Genomic DNA, 23418 nt, shown 5'->3' on the forward strand with positions numbered 1-23418 from the left:
GAACACTGACAACTAAAGTATTGTGCTATTGTTGTGTGTATTATTATTATTATTAATAATAAAATGAGGTAAACTCCCAGCAGAGCCCCATGTCCAATATATGTTGTTCTCCTTATCCTTAGCCAGAATGATTTTGCAGTGCATGGTGATCGAACAGGTTTCCTGTTATATTCATCAGAGGTGTAGGGAGGATGAAAAAAATTGTAATTATACAGATGACTAACAAAACAATATTATTGCTTTTGATAAATAATGTTTTGCTGTTGCATCTAACTGCCGAAAATGCTTTTACCAAGGTAATTTCCTTGGTAGGTGACGTCAGAGGTCAGCATTAGCTTATGGAAAGTTAAGCATCAGGGGTGTATTCACTAGGAACCAAACAGAACCAAACGGAAGCAATCAGAACGAAATGAGGGGCCTACCTGAATGTGTCCAATAGAAACGCTTGTTCTCACTGATGATAGAAAAGAATGCATCTAAGTAAATTCATTCTCAATTCAGAGAAGCATAGGGCAATGGCCTAAAAACAAACAATAGTTCTACATCCTACCTTTTAGGTAGGAAGCACGCTGTCAAATGAGCATGCTTTAGGGCAGTGGTTCCCAACCAAGGGTACTAGGACCCCTGGGGGTACTTGGCCTATCCACAGGGGGTACTTGAGAAGACTCATGAGACCATATACCTACTGGTAAAATACACATGGGGGGAAATTTAGCAATACTCTGGGCAAAATTCAGTCGGTGGTACAGTAACCAAAAAAAGGTTGGGAACCTCTGCTTTAGGAAACCAATAAGAGGGTACAATTAAACTTGCCTGGGTGCCTTTGAAGGCGTGTTTTGCACAGCTCTGTCCAAGTTGGCTCAAAACAATCGTTACGTAATAAAGCATGTGTGGTAATTAATAGGATTCTGTTTTTTACCATGCAAAAGTGCTTGCTTTTGATAAAAACACTTCATATGTCTTCCCAATGAAAACTGATTAGAAAATTCAAACATTTTTATTTATTTATAGAAAATATATGTTTTATGTTTCTGGCCCGTCCCTATGCCCATCCCTAACACTGGGATAATCCAAAATGCTCCTGAACAAGTAGGTTATTTCATGAATGAAAAACATTAATATTGTATTATACAACAGGTGGTTTGGAATTCCCATTGTTAGAGCCTCTCTTGCCCATGATATATGAGACAACATACACATGACCACCTTCTTATAAAGTGGCATCTTTACATCGTTACCTAGCAACACTCTATCACAACTACTTTTACAACTACCATTCTTAGCACCTGTAATTCGTCATGGATGATTTTAAAGTTACTTTTTATTTGTTTTATCCACTAACGTTTAATGAATGGTGCCAACAAGAAGAGGAGGATATTAAAGATATTAAACAAGAAGAGAACGTGGACCAGCAACCTGAGCCCAGCGTTAATGTTATACATGCAGAAAGCAGTGTTAGTGAATGTAGCATCACGTTTTGTTGAAAAATGGATAGTTTGGGAAACAATCTAGATGTTTTATGCTGGTAACCGTTGTATGAAAGCATTAATACATGTCATAACTGCTTAAATAATCAATAGCCTACTTTTCGCTTGTTTCAATATCGATGGCTAACAAATAAAACACTTCCACAAATGTGGATATAATATCACATTAACATTTGACGAATAAATATTAGGAATTCACCACTCAAACATACAACGTTATAACTACAAAGCGCACGCCCTTGCTGCTGGATATTATCGAAGTGACCATAAATATGCTTGTAGTTAAAACGCTGCAACAAACATTTACAAACGGTTGGTGCCGAAAAACTCTTTCCCAGTGCGTAGGTTTCCACTAAATAACACAGCCACAAAGTCAAACTTCATAAAAACCAACATTTTATTTTTGGTCTTAATTTAAGGTTAGCAGTGTGGTTATGGTTAGGTTTAAAATCACATTTTAAGAGAAATTGTAGAAATATGCGGGGTTTATGACTGACTGTGGTAACTAGTGACGTCCAAGTGTGTATCTAGCCCAAAGGCCGTCAGATGGCGAGATTGAATCATGTAAAATGACACGACTCAATATCGCCACCTGCCGGCTTTTGGGCGAGTGCGTATTGTCAAATGGAACCATTATCCCAAAAGACTCAATCTATGACGATATCCTCCAATTATAAAAAAAGAAAAGTTACTTGATTTGTTGGTATTCACATTCGTTTTTATTTGTAGTCATTGACCCCGTGTTCCTCATGTTGCCACGTGTAGCTGGAAAACAGTATTTATTGCAATGGCTAGCTAGCCTATGATTTTAATAACCTGTATTTTTCAATGTGTTGTCGTGGTACTTGGCATTTCAGGGAAAACCCACCAGTTATTACCAGACCCAGAACTGTCAGCTCGCATTGTACCACGAGGTCTGGAAGCTAGGCCAGTCAGTCATCTCTGCGTTAACAGTAGGATATTTATTAGCCTACAAGCACTTCTTATGGAGATGAACAAACATCTGTTGCAGTATTTTTAATAGCCTTGTTGGGATTGAAACGTTAACTTCGCAAACATCTTACTCTTCCCGCCACCAAATCAGGTAAGGGTAAATTAAATATGCAGGCTACGTTGTTTTTGTTTACTCTATGAATGTTATAATGTGCATTATTGCAGTGCAATAAAATATGGGGTCCAGTGTTCAATTATGTAGGTTGGCTGTGAACCTGTAAACCTACTCAGTAGGCCTAGTCTAAGGTTAATTTTGTGAGGTTTTTTTTTCTTCCATATCCATAGTACTGGCAGTAAATTTCCAGATACAAAGGGGTCACACCAGCGTAGCAGTCTATTCCTGAATTGTAAATTGGCCTAATGCAGGGCTATAATTCCTTTGGTGGATGTTCTCATAAGCAGATGTTAATGTATGCTGCTTTAATGCATGCACACCATCATTCTTAAGAAGGAATGCCATTAGTTTGATTGCAGAATGTAATGCTGTCACTTATTTATAGGAGATGGTAGTGTTATTATTTGCATCATTTCCATAAGAACATCATTTTGCACACTCTCTACATTTTAAGATTAAACCATCGTAGGAACTTGGTGTCCTCGGAGATGTATTTTTCTTCTTTGCTGGCAGCAGCTGTCAGAAAGCCCCTATATGATAAGTGTTATATTGATGCCGTGTCAAACTATAGTTATCTTCACTAACAAATCTCAGCTACCCTGCTCTGATTGAGCACAAGGGGTATGTTCAAAATCCCTTAATGTTTTTCAACAAGAAGCAACGCTTTTGAGGTTCTACACCTTGGCGCTTGGATAACACGTTTAGCAAAGTGACCATGATATTTTCCCTATAACCTGACTGTTCATACGCCTACATCTCCTGCAGAAAAATATGAAAAGTTTCCGTCTACGTCACCCTAAAAAAACATGTTGTATAAGCCTTGTGAGAAAGGCAAACTGGGAGAGCCTTATTGTTTTAAGACTTTGAAATAGTTGCAAATCCCAGACAAATTATAACATTAAACTGTGCTATTTTGATCAATTGGAACTGGGATAGACTGTTGTTGACCCAGTTAGGCTACTTCTATAGCCTTTGTATTGATTGCATGAAATATCTTGGGTAATGACATAATAGTCATTGACCGTGCATTTTACAGGCCATAAAATAATTTTATACATTGTTTCTTGATTCTCAACATTGGCATACAAAACCAAATCAAACCAATCTGATGTTTCAATCTCTAGAAAGTTGCCAGAGCAGGGCTTATTGTTTGACTAATAATGCAGCCTTAATTGTGCTCTTTTTGTTTTATAATTTCTCTCAGATGGCGTTTGCATAGCTCCATACATGTGCATACTGATCCTGTAGCTCCATACATGTGCATACTGATCCTGTAGATCCATACATGTGCATACTGATCCTGTAGATCCATACATGTGCATACTGATCCTGTCGCTCCATACATGTGCATACTGATCCTGTAGCTCCATACATGTGCATACTGATCCTGTAGCTCCATACATGTGCATACTGATCCTGTAGCTTCATACATGTGCATACTGATCCTGTAGCTTCATACATGTGCATACTGATCCTGTAGCTCCATTTATGTGCATACTGATCCTGTAGCGCCGAGGCGATGTGGGATATTGTTTTTTCGCCCAGTAGAGGACACTGTGGTAGGCCTATTCATTCTAGGGATGTCAGTACCTTGTTTTAGTGTGTGGTTGTGTGGTCTCAGTGATTAGGACAATGTTTGTGCAAACCTTTTGTCGTGTTTGTTTGACGTTACACAACTCGCAATAAAAAATGACCTGTTTGCTGGTATCAAAGCCCCCCCCCCCCAAATTCTGATGTGATATGAGACCTTTGAGTATAAGTCAAATCTCAAGCCTCCCTGTTTGGTTAGTTCTAAATTTGAGATACAGGTATGCCTTCAGCATTTGTTCATTTTGAGCTAATCTCAGACATTGTTTGAACACTTTATTAGTTTGAACAGAATGTTTTGCCAGGGTCTTAATATCCTGTTTATATTGATTTTGGATTATTGACTTTAAGTCAATAACACCATTTATTAGATGGATTAGAAAGCCTCTGAGACATTTGTAGAGATTTTACCTAGGAATTAAAGTTTACCACCAGCTAGGTTTCCATCCAATTGGCAACAGATTTTCACGAGAATATTCTAGAGTCTGCATCGAAAAATATGTGCATTTTCCCACCAGATGTGTTTCCATCAACACGACTTTTAATGTTGAAAGACAGTGACCCAGTTCTACGTATTTTATTGGTTTGTGACTCACTGACACCGCCCCCGGTTAGAGGGGAATAAAGGAGCCCAAGAGTTAACACACAGGAACTTTAATCACACACAGGAGAAGATGAACATGGGTATGTTTTCTGTGTCCACACATCTCATGCACATATATACACCCACACTCACAGACTGGAATAACACAGTACCTGGCAATATTTACTCCCTTGGAGAGTGTGGGGCAGGCTGGCTAGCCAATCAGGACCTGGAGAGACTGCATGGCTAGAGCGTGCACAGGGGTGAGACACATGGCCATTGTCCGATTGGCTGAAGCTATGAGCTGCAGGAGATATCGATCTCTCACATGAGGGGGAGATTTTTAATTAGTTATTTTATTTAACCTTTATTTAACTAGGCAAGTCAGTTAAGAACAAATTCTTATTTTCAATGAAAGGGTGAGTATGGGTGAGAGTCAGACAGCATGACTCCAGAAAGCAAATAAACAAATGCTCACACAAACAGTGACATAGTGTCCATTAGCGCTCTCGGCAGGGGGATTGTGTATCCATTGCATTTTAAACTCTTAAGGATGGTTTTGTCACAAACTGTTGCGATAAATGGCATACTTGCCCAATCTGGTTTTGGCGCATGCTCTGTCGACAAGTTTGCTGATACAGTGGACAGGCTTGGTTATATGATGGATAAAACCAAGATCCTCTTTTTTAATAAAAGAAAAGTAAATAATCCCAAGGATGGATCATGTCCCCAGCATCATTCAAATGATAGCCAAACTTCTATCTATTGGACATTTGGTTGAAGCTTATCATCGTGTACTTAACCACCATAAGTTATGAAATAAGTTATGTAGTTCATCATAACTTATTCTATCTGACTAAGAACTCGACATGCTTTTCCATGTCGTGGTAATAGTAGGCTACAACATCTCGTGACTCCCAAGTTTACTGCATCATTATGTTCTTTCTATCATTATTTGCTCATAAATGAGTTTCCACTGTCGCATAATCTACTTCACCAACAAAATAAATATACCTCCTTGTCTAACTTATTTTGTTTTGTCGACATTAGGAAGTTCTAACGACAACTTTTATCTGCATGAAATGTTTGGATGGAAACCTGGTTACTGTAACACTTACAAAATAATAAGGATTGGCTAGTCTCCCTCATAACACTAATGTACCAATCATTTAAAAAATAAGAAAAGTACATTGGTGAGAACTAATGGAAAAACACTTTATTGATATGGCCTATGCCTAGCAAAAGTGCATTTGTAAATGTTTTTGAATATTCAACACAAGGCTGAGTAGATTTTTATGAACATTTTCGAAAAGGTACTGTATAAGATGTACATTTTTACTTTCTGCGATGCAAATAGGAACGCTACATCTGGGAGAAAGATAATGTTGGCCTAATCTTGTAGGTGAGCCCCCACTCGCACATTGCCAACCCATTCTAGCTATTTGAACGAGCATAGACTAGAGGTATTTTAATGAATCTTTTGTATAAAGCAATTTCTCATTTCTTTCTCTTTTACCCACCACTATTTCTCTATCTTTGCTTCCTCTCTCACACACTTCTATTCTCTTTGTGCCCCTCTCTCTCTCCACCCGTTGCATATAATTCCAGTGTGATTTTTTAGAAATGGAGTGATTCTCTCTCTAAATTAAATGCTCTCCCCGTGCCCTGTTGATAATAATGTTATTCTGATCGGGGGTGTTGTGTTGAATGCAAAATCTTATTCTCCGGAGTGTATTCCTATTTGCATTGTTTTGAAAACCCTTAAAATAATCAGTTGGCGATAAGACATTTGATTCATTTGGTACGTTCATTTGGAGAAAACATGCATTCATTTATGAAAGCCATCATTTGTGGTTTAAATTGACATTGCAAATGATTGTCCTCGGATTAACACACTTTATTGCTGTTAATGTTTGTAGAGAAAATAGTTTTTGCTCCATCCTAAGCATACCATTTAAAGCTCTTACGGGATTTTGTTTTCTGTTATATTATGAGTTCCACCATTGTTGATTGGTTTCTTTCAAATTGAGGAATTGGACTTCAGGGAGATGCTATAAGTAAGTATAATAAACTATTCACAGGTTAAACTTACTTGAAATTACCACAAGATATAGCCCTGTGTTAAGCAACCATGTTTACAGTCTTTTGTTCACATGCATATTTTAAAGATGATTTTAGTAATGAGGCTCCATTTGGGCAGCTTCTGTTTCTCGCCTCTGTTTAATCACTGTCTTGACCACCTCCTTTCTCACGCTGGGTCCTCATAATTCATTTAAACTGTTGTCCCATCCAGTCTACATAAAAGGAAGAACATGGCCCTAAGAGAGTCTAGTGTTATGAAGCATTCAGGCTGGACATTAACACAATCTCAACCATCTGTAATCAAATTATACCTTCAATATATACATTTCTGCTATATTGTTTGTCTCAGCCAGTAGCTATCAGTGGCAATGCACTTTAATAAACAAGAGTATTTTGTAAAAATGTCTGGTTAGGCAAGACGACTGATGCAAGTTGAGTAGTGTTCGGCTGAGATATTTAGGCCTATGTCTTAAAGCAGTGGTTCCCAAACGTTTTATATTCCTGTACCCCATCAAACTTTCAACTTCCAGCTGCGTACCCTTTCTAGCACCAGGGTCAGCGCACTCCCAAATGTTGTTTTTTGCCATCATTGTAAGCCTGCCACACACACACTATACATTTATTAAACATAAGAATGAGTGTGAGTTTGTCACAACCTGGCTCATGGGAAGTGACAAAGAGCTCTTATAGGACCAGGGCACAAATAATAATACAGTGCCTTGCGAAAGTATTCGGCCCCCTTGAACTTTGCGACCTTTTGCCACATTTCAGGCTTCAAACATAAATATATAAAACTGTATTTTTTGTGAAGAATCAATAACAAGTGGGACACAATCATGAAGTGAAACGACATTTATTGGATATTTCAAACTATTTTAACAAATCAAAAACTGAAAAATTGGGCGTGCAAAATTATTCAGCCCCCTTAAGTTAATACTTTGTAGCGCCACCTTTTGCTGCGATTACAGCTGTAAGTCACTTGGGGTATGTCTCTATCAGTTTTGCACATCGAGAGACTGACATTTTTTCCCATTCCTCCTTGCAAAACAGCTCAGTGAGGTTGGATGGAGAGCATTTGTGAACAGCAGTTTTCAGTTCTCTCCACAGATTCTCGATTGGATTCAGGTCTGGACTTTGACTTGGCCATTCTAACACCTGGATATGTTTATTTTTGAACCATTCCATTGTAGATTTTGCTTTATGTTGTGGATCATTGTCTTGTTGGAAGACAAATCTCCGTCCCAGTCTCAGGTCTTTTGCAGACTCCATCAGGTTTTCTTTCAGAATGGTCCTGTATTTGGCTCCATCCATCTTCCCATCAATTTTAACCATCTTCCCTGTCCCTGCTGAAGAAAAGCAGGCCCAAACCATGATGCTGCCACCACCATGTTTGACAGTGGGGATAGGGTGTTCAGGGTGATGAGCTGTGTTGCTTTTATGCCAAACATAACGTTTTGCATTGTTGCCAAATAGTTCAATTTTGGTTCTGACCAGAGCACCTTCTTCCACATGTTTGGTGTGTCTCCCAGGTGGCTTGTGGCAAACTTTAAACAACACTTTTTATGGATATCTTTAAGAAATGGCTTTCTTCTTGCCACTCTTCCATAAAGGCCAGATTTGTGCAATATACGACTGATTGTTGTCCTATGGACAGAGTCTCCCACCTCAGCTGTAGATCTCTGCAGTTCATCCAGAGTGATCATGGGCCTCTTGGCTGCATCTCTGATCAGTCTTCTCCTTGTATGAGCTGAAAGTTTAGAGGGACGGCCAGATCTTGGTAGATTTGCAGTGGTCTGATACTCCTTCCATGTCAATATTATCGCTTGCACAGTGCTCCTTGGGATGTTTAAAGCTTGGGAAATCTTTTTGTATCCAAATCCGGCTTTAAACTTCTACACAACAGTATCTCGGACCTGCCTGGTGTGTTCCTTGTTCTTCATGATGCTCTCTGCGCTTTTAACGGACCTCTGAGACTATGACAGTGCAGGTGCATTTATACGGAGACTTGATTACACACAGGTGGATTGTATTTATCATCATTAGTCATTTAGGTCAACATTGGATCATTCAGAGATCCTCACTGAACTTCTGGAGAGAGTTTGCTGCACTGAAAGTAAAGGGGCTGAATAATTTTGCACGCCCAATTTTTCAGTTTTTGATTTGTTAAAAAAGTTTGAAATATCCAATAAATGTCGTTCCACTTCATGATTGTGTCCCACTTGTTGTTGATTCTTCACAAAAAAATACAGTTTTATATCTTTATGTTTGAAGCCTGAAATGTGGCAAAAGGTCGCAAAGTTCAAGGGGGAAGATGAGAATCAATAATTTTGCTCTTTATTTAACCATCTTACATATAAAACCTTATTTGTTCATTTGAAAATGGTGAATAACTCCCCACAGGTTACTGAGAAGGTTGTGCTTGAAAGGATGCACGAAACTCTGCAATGTTGCATTGTATTGGAGAGAGTCTCAGTCTTAAATAATTTTCCACACACAGTCTGTGCCTGTATTTAGTTTCCATGCTAGTGAGGGCCGAGAATCCACTTTCACATAGGTACGTGGTTGCAAAGGGCATCAGTGTCTTAACAGCGCAATTTGCCAAGGAAGGATACTCTGAGCGCAGGCCAATCCAGAAATTTGACAGTGGCTTCTGATTAAATTAAATTTCTACAAAACTGCTTGTTGCAATTTCGATGAGGCTCTCTTGTTCAAATATTGGTAAGTGGACTGGAGGCAGGGCATGAAAGTGATAACGAATGCAGTTGTTTGTTGTCATTCGTTTCGGGAAAGTACCTGCATAATTAAGCTTGTCTCTCAATAAAAGAAATGTGTCAATACTAAGCCCCTTGATAACCAGTGCACTTCTGTATGTTGTAAAAGGTTACATGGTCGTTGCCCATATCATTGCATATCGTAGAAGATACACGAGAGTTCAGGGGCCTTGCTTTAACAAAGTTAACCATTTTCACTGTAGTGTCCAAAGCATCTTTCAAGGTGTCAGGCATTCCCTTGGCAGCAAGAGCCTCTTGGTGAATGCAGCTACATTTGGCTACATACGGACCGTTAGTGGAATTCCCGCAAGAGAGTAATGGTTAATGTGTTTGGATGTTAATTATTTGACTAAGCTACCTGTATTTGACAATGTGTTATTTCGCTGAACACTGGATGGTTTCATTTTATTTTTGGCAGTGAAACGACACTACTCAGGCGAGAAAAAAACCTCACCCAAATATATAGCCCTGTTGGAAAATATAAATGGACTGTTTGAAAATGGGAAGAAATTATTATTATATACATGTATATTAAAAAAAAGTGAATCACATTTTTATTAGGCGTACCCCCAACCGCATTGCACATACCCCAGTTTTGGAATACCTGTCTTAACTTCTTGAAACTCCCCATCCCGGATCCGGGTTTGTGACTAAAGCCTCAGGCTCATTAGCATAACGCAACGTTAACGATTTCTGAAAATCGCAAATAAAATGAAAATAATGCGTCTGCTCTCAAGCTTAGCCTTTTCTTAACAACACTGTCATCTCAGATTTTCAAAATATGCTTTTGAACCATAGAAATTGACTAATTTGTGTAAGAGTATGCAAAGCTAGCATAGCATTTTGAGTAGCATTTAGCACGCAACATTTTCACAAAAACCAGATAACCAAATAAATAAAATCATTTACCTTTGAAGAGCTTCTGATGTTTTCAATGAGGAGACTCTCAGTTACATACCAAATGCGCAGTTTTTCCTGAAAGCGTCTGTGTGTAGGAGAAATCGTTCCGTTTTCTACATTGCGTCTGGCTACCGAAACGAACCGAAAATTCAGTCACCTACAACGTAAAACTTTTTCCGGATTAACTACATAATATCGACCGAAACATGGCAAACGTTGTTTGGAATCAATCCTCAAGGTGTTTTTTCACATATCTCTTCATTGATATGCAGTTCGTGGAAGCTTGCTTTCCTCTCTGTATCGCATGGAAAAATACTGGCAGGTGACTTTTGCGCACCAATTTCGGCGCAGGACACCGGGCGGACACCTGGTAAATGTGGTCTCTTATGGTCAATCTTCCAATGATCTGCCCACAAATACGTCACAATGCTGCAGACACCTTGGGGAAACGACAGAAAGAGTTGACTCACTCCTCTCGCATTCACAGCCATATAAGGAGACAATGGAAAACAGAGCCTCAAAAATCCTTGTCATTTCCTGGATGCCATCTCATCTTGGTTTTGCCTGAAGCTCACGTTCTAGGGCACGCACAGAGAATATCTTGGTATTTCTGGACACGTCAGAGTGTTTTCTTTCGAATGGTATCAATTATATGCATAGTCGAGCATCTTTTTGTGACAAAATATCTTGTTTAAAACGGGAACGTTTTTCATCCAAAAATGAAATAGCGCCCCCATAGATGTAAGAGGTTAAAGGGTTTGTTCGGACTTAAAAAGGGTTTGTTCGGAAGCCCTTTGTCTACTTCGCTACAGTCAGAGGAACTTGTGGATACCATTTTTATGTCTGCGTGCAATTTGAAGGAAGTTGCCAATTATTGTAAGCGCAATTGTTAACTAGCGTCAGTTCAAAGACTATATTTCTAGCTGTTCCTTTAGTCTTCGTCATTGTGCTAATGCTAGTTAGCATTGGTTTGCGAAACTACCTCTAACTTCATTCATGCTGGACACAGAGACATACAAATGGTATCAAGTTCATCTGACTCTGGGGAAGGGCTTCATTGCCAAAATCACAAACTATTCCTTTATGTAAGGATGTTATCCAAAAATAATTAAGCAAAGACACTGGGGTCTTGGGCATGGGTATTAACCCTAAATGATTTGGCTATTGGAAAAAGTTCCTATTAGGTGGTCGATTCTGAAGTTTTCTGCTGAAAAGCCTTGCCTGCTTCTGTCAATCTTGAGCAGTGGCCATTCCAGTGTCGACATCAAATCCCTCAAATGGAATGATACCATTTGCTAAGTACACCACTATGCTAAGTACAGAAATATAATTTAGTGGTGTACTTTGCTTAAAGGGTAGTAGTAGTTCTGAAAGTAGCACTCACAAGCCTAAAGTGGTCCCTGAAAATTGTGTACTAAGTCATACATGTGTGGTATGTCATTTCTCTCTATCGCTCTCTGCTGTGGGTGCATCGTGTTCATCTTGCTAGCTGTCAATCATATGGCGAGGGACTGATGCTCATTGGTTGAACTTGAATTGCTAGGGGCTGGCCCACGTGGGGTGGGGGGGTGGGGGGGTGGGGGGGGGGTGTAGCACAGCTTCTACAAAAACGGTTGCTTTCAAATTAGCGATTTTGTGGAAAATTGAGGTAACAGTAATTCTGCTCATAGATTATGCATGTATGAACTACACATTAACACAACCAGCCTAAAGCGAAAGATAAAGAAAGGAAACTTAGTAGTCACCAAAATTCCAGAGCATGTCTAACACTGCTGGACCTTTGAGCGTTGATTTTAGTGTGTAGTATTTATCTGTGGTGCTTTTATGAAGGCAGTATGTGTAATAAACAAGGGATGCATGGCACCCCCAAACCTTCTGGGAGCCATTATCAGCATCGCTGATGCAGGAAATAGATTGAATGTGAAATATAATACCCTTGAATAATTAATTCAATGGGTTTTAAATGAACCGACTGCACCCAGGGGAGGTGGAGCAGGTAAGTTTACAAGTACCGTTTTAAAAAGCTGTCTGAGACTTGGGGATGGTCGATAAGAAGACAAAGGAGAGAGATTAAAGCAGATCTTAAGTGTAGAAGGCACGCAAAACATTGGTTTGTTGACAGTGAACTCAGACGAAAACAAGAGTGTTTGATTTGAGTATGTTCAGCATACAGCATTTCAGTCCGCTGCAGTGGTCAGGTGGTAAAATTAAGTGATGACCAGTCAGTTTACGAATGACATTTGGGAATGACATGTTTCAGACAGACCTGGGTTCAAATACTATTCCAAATATTTTATCTGTGGTTGATTGAGCTTGCCTGGCTTAATAGAACCACTAGAATATTCGACACAGTTGTAAACCCTGCCCATCTGGCACTCCAGGCAGACTCTGCAAACAAGTATTTGAAAGATTTCAAGTAGTATTTAAACCCAAGTCTGGACTCAAACACTGTATGGCATATTGATTGTTCAAACAGTTGTTGAGGTGTGTTTCTGTGTTAGTTGGGCCGATAAAAGCTGCCTATTCACTAGTCTGTGGCTAAGCAATGCATGAACTAATGGGCTTTGTATAGATGGAAAGTGTGTTGACAGAGGACGTTCTGTGTAATGCTTTAATGTATTCTAAAGAAGCTTGAAAATGTCAACTTTGAACACAAACCATGTCTCGTATTGTACTCTACCCATTTCAAATGGTTTCCTCCACTGGCTGGTTCCAGTGAGTAAAATATGTCTATGTACAAATGTCTCTATATTAACTTTTGGTTGCCATTCCTGTTTTGGGTATTTGTGACCCGTTTCAGGAAACTAGGTGTATGTCTCGGGTCACTACTTCACAGGGGGGCCATTCAACGTAAAAACACTCGAACATCTGAAGTTTCATGCGCCTTAAAATAACAAACTTGTATGCCATCTGTAAATACAAATAAAATAGTTAAATTATGGGCCTAGTTGGTTTAGCCTAAGAAAAAGTCAGCAACCTTCCTGCTAGCCATGATTGGCTGAGATAATGAGTGTGCTGGACATGCCGAGAGAGGAGTTTGGATTGGTCTGCCATATAGCACGCTTCTGTTTTATTTGAGCTGGTCAGTATGTCTAGGTAATCCTGTCTAACACAGATAAAAAAAAATGTATTGTGTATTAAAACTGCACAAGTGTTGCGCTCCACTTTCTGAAAGACTGAGGTTTGAAATCAGTGGAATGATAGCTTCTGGATTACATCTTCAAACTAAGGGCAACCATGGCATCTGACAGGAGACGCATCCAACCATGAATGATGTATACGGGTAAAATAGCTACATTATCTGATATTACATGTTTCTAATTTTAACAGAAAGAGCCATTTACTTGGCTAGCTAAAGCCTAATATTAGCTAGCTAACATTTAACCTGGTTGGTTAGCTACCTAGAGATTCATGCAGGGTAGTATTGTCATGAGTTGTGATTATGGTTCATTGTTTACCTAGACGTTACGTGTATGACATTATTATTCGTATCTCAGAGCTATTTGCTTAGCTAGTGTAACGGATGTGAAACGGCTAGCTAGTTAGCGGTGGTGTGCGCTAAATAGTGTCAATCGGTGACGTCACTTGCTCTGTAGTGGTTCCCCTTGCCCTGCAAGGGCTGTGGCTTTTGTGGAGCGATGGGTAACGATGCTTCGTGGGTGTCAGTTGTTGATGTGTGCAGAGGGTCCCTGGTTTGCGCCCGGGTATGGGCGAGGGGACGGTCTAAAGTTATACTGTTACATTAGCTATAGCCTAATGTTAGCTAGCTAACATTGAACCTGATTGGTTAACTACCTGCAGATTTATTCAGGGTAATAATGTTGTGATTATGGCTCATTGTTTACCTAGCTAACATTAGCTGGCTGGCTTGCTAGCTAACGTTACATGTATGACCTTATTATTCGTATCTCATAGCTATTTGCATGGCTAGCTACAGCTTAATGTTAGCTAGCTAACATTGAACCTGGTTGGTTAGCTACCTGCAGATTCATGCAGGGTAGTAACGTCATGAGTTGTGATTATGGTTCATTGTTTACCTAGGTAGCTACATGTCTTAACAAAAGACTCTACTATGCAAGTAAACATTTTGGGTGCATTCGTAAATTCAGTCTGGCCATTTACTCCGATCTCAGAGCACTCTCATCTGAGTGTGTCAGAGAGTGCAGAATAACTGCTGAATTTACGAATGCTCCACACCCGTTAAATATGACCGGTGTCAGTAAACTCATCGGCCAGAAAGTCCACTGTGCGCTCTGAACACGAAGCACTGTGAATTTACAAACTGACAATCTGACAACAGAGTTGCAGTCACCAACGCCCTGGATAACATAACAGCCTAACCAGCTCTGCTAGGGCGAGTAATGTTCAGTGAGCTGTTCTCTCTCTCACTTAGATGTCTGGAAGTAGCTAGCAGGTTGGCTTGGGTGCCTGACTGCTGCTGTTAGTACATTCGGATCAACCTTTAAAGAGATGGGTGGGGCTAAAGCTTATGAGGGTGTGAGCGATGCTGAATGGGTGTATACAAAGACGGGCTCTCCAATAGTAGTACCAAAACATTCAAAAACCATTTTGTCAAAAGTGAGTTTACAAGTTTATCAACAATCAAAGCAAAATTACTTTCCCGTTGTTCCTCAACTGTAGTGTATGATATACCATTTTGTAGGTCTAAGTCTCTACTGAGCCACTATATCCAATATCGAAAAACACCGTTTCAAATTTCGCTACATAAGATCGATTTGAGCCTGTTGGTCACATTTAATTAAAGGACGCTAGCATAGGCTTTACATAAGCATTCAGAGATATGTGGCATTAGTGAAACTAAGTGTACAAATGTAGTTCTTATTTCATGTGACTTAAAACCACATTACAATTTGTTCTTGAATCAGCAAGCATGTTGAACTAGTGACTGGCTTTTAATACAATCTTTGGCACCCTAAACCTTGTTAATTGAATGGACATTTTGCTGCAACTGCTCACTTAGTAAGACTGTCAAATTACTTTCAAGGTTGAGCAGCATCCATCAGCTCCCATTAGACATGTTTAGTTTTATTTATTACATTCTCTTCATCCAAGATGTTTCTCCTGAGTGCAACCATAATTTTCCTGTGAAAACAGGACCCATATGAATTCTGAGTGAATAGGGAGGGGAGGATGTACAGGAGGAAACAATTAATTCAGGAATGGACTAAATTTAAAACGGACTGAATGGAGGGCTCTTCTTTCTACACCCATTTTAAACCTAATGTCAGGTTGAGTTGTATGCATCTTTGTTGGATGTTGAATGAAGACACAAGTGGAGGTGTGTATTAGTGATTTCTGAGGATAGCATCCAGCCAGGCACCTGTCTGTAGGCCTAGCAGTTGTTTGTTTTGTGTGTATTATATGAGTGTTTGTTCATTGATCAGAAACTAGTGAACATTGTGTGATTCATAATGGATATCAGAAGTATGCACATGCATCTGAATACGGTATCTTATACAAGACTGGTATTCATGCACATTTCCTGTGTAGTATACTATACTGTAATGAGGACATCGGAGTAATAAGCTTACATGTAAATTGTTGTGGTTTCTATTTGGTTCAAATTGGTAATTTGAAGTTCATGCTCATGATGTAGAGCTCTGGACACGGCACAACATTAGACTGCAGGATGTTGTTTATTTTAGTTTTGGGCAACTTTCCAAATAAGATGAGTTCCTGAAAATGTTTGTTCTCCCTTGGTTGAGCTCACAAGACCACTTGCATTAGATTGCATAACTTAAGGTGCTGTCAGGCCAAGCGGTTGGGGATTTTTTCTTGATATAATTCACAAATAATGGCGAAATTCCAAGTGGCTGAAAGCCCGCAAAGTCATTTTGTTCAGAGTTGGAGCTCCAAGGACTGTTTATTGGTGTCTTGGCTGATAAGGTAAGAAGGGAACATTTATTACATGCCAGAGGCCAATGTTGTTAGATTGTGGTTCATTGTTCAAAATGGCTCTCAAATGCTTTTTTAAATTACCAAATAGGCCTATAGGACAATACCCCCAGTCTTTGGCTAGCATTTCAAACATCCAATAGTCTACATCTATAGATTGACATTTAATTCAATACTATACTATCTCTTGTTTATTATATGCCAGTGTTTACAGTAAACTCGTGTTTACTGTTTTACACACTAACCCCGAAAGAATACAATTTCTGAGCCCTCATCATATTATTTATTTTCAAGATAGTAAGTTAACACTCCTTGGTTAGTGTGCAGACTCTTGATTGGTGGAAGGTAAGTTATTTGCATAGTACTGCTGATGGCACCTTTAAAATAGTTTCTGAAGGGTATTGCGTTTAATTGCCCTTTTGAACACTAAATAAGACCTTGGGAAACATTAAACTTCGACTTATTACACAGTCTTGTGAATAAATACTCTATTGTTTTACATTTGTCTGCACTCAGTCAAACGCCGAAGGGAATTTAAGTATGGGGAAAAAATATATATATAATTTTGTTAACACAGTAGCCAGACATGGAAATATTAATTAGTTGTGATTCATAATTTATGGAAGCTAATTACACAAAGTACATGGTTTTTAGGCTTATCTGGGAGGATAAGGAGTAGAGAAATCCAGATATTTCTGCTCGGCCTATTTAGGGTAATTTGGATTATTATGAGAGAACATCAGCAAATTGACTCAGATTAAAAAATCATTATCAGTCTCTAATGAAAATGTCAGTGTAGCCTGTGATTTAATTGTAAGCACAATGTAGCAATTTTGAACAAACATGGTAAAGAGATTACAGCCAACAATCACAATTTATTCTATACATTTGTGTGTCAAATGTCACAGCACAATTTAAACAGTGAATATCACAGGAATGACTGCAGCTCTTATAGACAGGAATCAGGTAAACCTGTCCGTGTCTTTTCTGCTTGAGGCAGATATGTTTTCATTAAATGTCCTTAAATAACCCTGTTAGACCGTGTGCATTATTTATTCAATTGATTTATTCCTTAATGTGCATTTTATTTTTTGGTCCGAACGTTTGGGATCTGGAATGATGAACTCACTTGAGTGAATATGTTCCAGAGGCCATTACTGTGATGATGATGATAAAAGTCCTCAAAGAATGAAAGTGGTGAGGCGGTCCAGAAATTAGAATGTCTTTAAAGGGGAATTTCACCCTGGGGGATTATGGGCTTGTTTTCATCATGTCTGAGTCATTTGATGGTGGGGTGAGATCTAAAAACGTATGTAGTCCTGCTTTGTGGAATTTCCTGAAGGCTCTATGTTATACTGATCGCACTATACATTTTTGTGGGTGTAGATACAGTGAGGGAAAAAAGTATTTGATCCCCTGCTGATTTTATACGTTTGCCCATGAACAAAGAAATGATCAGTCTATAATTTTAATGATAGGTTTATTTGAACATTGAGAGACAGAATAACAACAAAAAAATCCAGAAAAACACATGTCAAAAATGTTATAAATTGATTTGCATTTTAATGAGGGAAATTTGACCCCTCTGCAAAACATGATTTAGTACTTGGTGTCAAAACCCTTGTTGGCAATCACAGAGGTCAGACGTTTCTTGTAGTTGGCCACCAGGTTTGCACACATCTCAGGAGGGATCCCACTCCTCTTTGCAGATCTTCTCCAAGTCGTTAAGGTTTCGAGGCTGACGTTTGGCAACTTGGACCTTCAGTTCCCTCCACAGATTTTCTATGGGATTAAGGTCTGGAGACTGGCTAGGCCACTCCAGGACCTTATTGTGCTTCTTCTTGAGCCACTCCTTTGTTGCCTTGGCTGTGTGTTTTGGTCATTGTCATGCTGGAATACCCATCCACGACCCATTTTCAATGACCTAGCTGAGGGAAGGAGGTTCTCACCCAAGATTTGACGGTACATGGCCCCGTCCATTGTCCCTTTGATGCGGTGAAGTTGTCCTGTCCCCTTAGCAGAAAAACAACCCCAAAGCATAATGTTTCCACCTCCATGTTTGACGGTGGGGATGGTGTTCTTGGGGGTCACAGGCAGCATTCCCCCTCCTCCAAACACGGCGAGTTGAGTTGATGCCAAAGAACTCCATTTTGGTCTCATCTGACCACAACACTTTCACCCAGTTGTCCTCTGAATCATTCAGATGTTCATTGGCAAACTTCAGACGGGCATGTATATGTGCTTTCTTGAGCAGGGGTACCTTGCGGGCGCTGCAGGATTTCAGTTCTTCACGGCATAGTGTGTTACCAATTGTTTTCGTGTAACATCAGCAACTGTAAATACATTTGAGTAGTTAGCTATGTAACATAATTGATGAAGGCTAACATTGGTTTGACATTGGTTATTATTATGACCGTGTATTTCACACCCTGATCTGTTTCACCTGTCGTTGTTATTGTCTCCACCCCCTCCAGGTGTCACCCATCTAACCTATTATCCCCTGTGTATTTATAACTGTGTTGTCTGTTGCCAGTTTGTCTTATTTGTTCAAGTCAACCAGCGTTTTGTGTCTCAGCTCCTGCTTTTTCCAGTCTCTCTTTTCTCACCCTCCTGGTTTTGACCCTTGCCTGTCCTGACTCCAAACCCGCCTGCCTGGCGACTGCCTGACCCTGAGCCTGCCGACCTGTACCTTTGCCCCCCTCTGGATTACTGACATCTGCCTTACCCTGAGCCTGCCTGCCCCCCAGTACCGTTGCCCCACTTCTGGTTACTGACCCCTGCCTGCCTTGACCTGTCTGTTGCCTGCCCCTGTTGGTATATTAAACTATTGTTTATTCAACGTGGTCTGCGTCTTGATCTTACCTTCATACCTGATAGTGTATGCATTTCAATCTCATCAAATTATAATCATGACGGAAGAGAGGATTCCAAGCAGATGTAAATAACAAGTATCACATATCCAGCAAGCTAGCTAAGTTTACTGTTGTAAATCTCTAAAACTGAAGCTGGTTTTACTATACAAATATTTGCCTAAGCTCAGTCGGTAGAGCATGGCGCTTGCAACGCCAAGCGTCGTTGGTTCGATTCCCACTGGGGCCACCCATATGTAAAAGTAGTGGCCCCAGCCGACTTGTAAGTCGCTTTGGACAAAAGCGTCTGCTAAATGGGATATATTATTATTATATTATTGATACTGTCTGCCTCATTTCTACGGTCTGGTCACTGTGCAGAAGTTGAGGGTTATGCCATATTTATTTTTATTGGCCCAGATATTGTTGGAAATGTAATATCTGTGCCTGTTCACATGCATGTTCAACTAGTCTACCCTAAAGTTGACGTTATGCTGGCACGGTTCAACTGTTGTTCAAAATGTACAATAGAGTATACAGTGGTTCCTCCTTTAAATGTTGTGAGTTTACACCGCGGGACTTAGAGGTACCCAGCATCATGGCTTCATTGCTCCAGACCACCACAAGGGGGAGTTAGAGCACTCATTATGCATTTGGGTCCCAAGATTTTTATATGACCAATCATATCGAGTGGTTCCAATGATGAATTTGATGCGAAGAAAATGGAAAAAATGGAAGAAAATGTAAGTAGTTATAACATCATAATGAGTCAAGCATAAAATGTACAATTGAGAGGAATGATAGTTAACCTCTCGAAACTCCCCATCCCGGATCCGGGATCGTGACTAAAGCCTCAGGCTCATTAGCATAACGCAACGTTAACGATTTCTGAAAATCGCAAATAAAATGAAAATAATGCGCCTACTCTCAAGCTTAGCCTTTTCTTAACAACGCTGTCATCTCAGATTTTCAAAATATGCTTTTGAACCATAGCAATTCACTAATTTGTGTAAGAGTATGCTAAGCTAGCTTAGCATTTTGAGTAGCATTTAGCACGCAACATTTTCACAAAAACCAGATAACCAAATAAATAAAATAATTTACCTTTGAAGAGCTTCGGATGTTTTCAATGAGGAGACTCTCAGTTACATAGCAAATGTGCAGTTTTTCCTGAAAGCGTCTTTGTGTAGGAGAAATCGCTCCGTTTTGTACATCACATTTGGCTACCGAAACTAACCGAAAATTCAGTCACCTACAACGTCAAACTTTTTCCGAATTAACTCCATAATATCGACCGAAACATGGCAAACGTTGTTTGGAATCAATCCTCAAGGTGTTTTTTCACATATCTCTTCATTGATATATCGTTCGTGGAAGCCTGCATTCTTCTCTGAATTCTGTGGAAAAATACTTGCAGCTGACTTTTGCGCACCAATTTCGGCGCAGGACACCGGGCGGACACCTGGTAAATGTGGTCTCTTATGGTCAATCTTCCAATGATATGCCTACAAATATGTCACAATGCTGCAGACACCTTGGGGAAACGACAGAAAGGGCAGACTTACTCCTCTCGCATTCACAGCCATATAAGAAGACAATGGAAAACAGAGCCTCAAAAATCCTGCTCATTTCCTGGATGCCGTCTCATCTTGGTTTTGCCTGTAGCTCACGTTCTAGGGCACGCACAGAGAATATATTTGCAGTTCTGGACACGTCAGAGTGTTTTCTTTCCAAAGCTACCAATTATATGCATAGTCAAGCATCTTTTTGTGACAAAATATTGCGCTTAAAACGGGCACGTCTTTTTATCCAAAAATGATATAGCGCCCCCAGAGTTTCAACAGGTTAATGTAGAGACAGTGTTTGTGCAGATTTTTTTTGTCATAAAGTTAATTTATGAAAATCGCTATTTTGCGAGTTAGCTGACTAGCAAACATTAGCCAGCTAGCTAGCTAGTGTTATGACATGAGTAGTAATTTGTCATTTGTGTTGTTAATGTTTTAAGGGACTCCTGAGAAAACCAGCAAACCAGGCTGTCGTCTTGTGTAACAGTGGATGTAAAGAATCTAGCTAGCTAAAGCATTTACTACAAATTGAATGTACAATTGTGTTAGTTTGCCTTGCTTATATTTGCCATGCAATACAGCTGAAGTAACATAGCTAGCTAACTATTTATTTGCTTATTGTGTAGTGGAGGATAAAAATAACTGTATGCCTATGGATGTGTAGCTAGCTACAATACAGTATGTAGCCAATCTGTGTATGGACCCTCAAACCTTTTGTATACATATTATTTCAGAACCTATCTAGGAACCTATCCTTGTCCGAGTCTGTAATACCAACATGATTTAAGCTGACCACCATAGTGCCTGTGCCCAAGAACACCAAGGTGACCTGCCTACATGACTACCGACCCGTAGCACTCACATATGTAGCCATGAAGTGGCTGGTCATGGCACACATCAACACCATCATCCCAGAAAACCTAGACCCACTCCAATTTGCATACCGCCCCAACAGATCCACAGATGATGCCGTCTTTATTGCACTCCACACTGCCCTTTCCCACCTGGACAAAAGGAAAACCTATGTGAGAATGCTATTCATAGACTACAGCTCAGCGTTCAACACCATAGTGCCCTCAAAGCTCATAAATAAGCTAAGGACCCTGGGACTAAACACCGCCCTCTGCAACTGGATCCTGGACTTCCTGACGGGCCGCCCCCCAGGTGGTAAGGGTAGGTAACAACGCATCCACCACGCTGATCGGTAACACAGGGGCCCCTCAGGGGTGCGTGCTCAGCCCCCTCCTGTACTCCCTGTTCACTCATGACTGCATGGCTAGGCACGACTCCAATACCATCATTAAGTTTGCCGATGACACAACAGTGGTAGGCCTGATCACCGACAACAACGAGACAGCCTACAGGGAGGAGGTCAGAGACCTGGCCGTGTGGTGCCAGGACAACAACCTCTTCCTCAACATGATTAAGACAAAGGAGATGATTGTGGACTACAGGAAAAAGAGGGCCGAGCACGCCCCCATTCTCATCGACAGGGCTGCAGTGGAGCAGGTTGAGAGCTTCAAGTTCCTTGGTGTCCACATCACTAACAAACTAATATGGTCCAAGCACACCATGACAGTTGTGAAGCGGGCACTACTAAACCTATTCCCCCTCAGGAGACTGAAAATATTTGGCATGGGTCCTGAGATCCTCAAAAGGTTCTACAGCAGCAGCATCGAGAGCATGGTTGCATCACTGGCTGGTATGGCAACTGCTCTGCCTCTGACCGCAAGGCACTACAGAGGGTAGTGTGTACGGCCCAGTACATCACTGGGCCAAGCTTCCTGCCATCCAGGACCTCTATACCAGGTAGTGTCAGAGGAAGGCCCTAAAAGTGTCAAAGACTCTAGCCACCCTAGTCATAGACTGTTCTCTTTACTACCACACGGCAAGCGGTACCGGAGTGCCAAGTCTAGGTCCAAGAGGCTTCTAAACAGCTTCTACCCCCAAGAGATAAGCCTCCTGAACATCTAGTGAAATGGCTACCCACTTAATTAATTAACTCTACCTACATGTACATACTACCTCAACTAACCTGTGCCACCACACATTGACTCTTTACCGGCACCTCCCTGTATATAGTTATTTTTTACTGCTCCTCTTTAATTACTTCTTACTTTTATCTCTTATTCTTATCCGTATTTTTTAAAACTGCACTGTAGGCTAGGGACTCATAAGTAAGTATTTCACTGTAAGGTCTACACCTGTTGTATTCGGCGCATGTAACTAATACAATTTGATTTGATCCTCTGCTATCATAGTTGTTGTATCGATTTTAAGTCTCAATGGCAATAATGAAGCCAATGGATTGAGTAGAATATAATAACTTTATTGTACGAAGGATGCAAGTCCTATATACATGTACTGTAGTTATTACCACTAATGAGATCCCCACATTGTAACCTGTACATTGAATATATTCACTGATGATGTACTCTTCCTTGGCAAATAAAGGTGAGGTTCATGTATGAATCTCTGTGAGACATTATTTTTCAGTCATATCCAATACCAGGTGTATCAAACTCCATTATTTGAATGATGCTGTGTCTGCATGTATGTATTACAATTAT

The sequence above is a fragment of the Oncorhynchus masou genome, chromosome 10 (assembly GCF_036934945.1).
Source record: "Oncorhynchus masou masou isolate Uvic2021 chromosome 10, UVic_Omas_1.1, whole genome shotgun sequence".
NCBI lineage: Eukaryota > Metazoa > Chordata > Actinopteri > Salmoniformes > Salmonidae > Oncorhynchus > Oncorhynchus masou.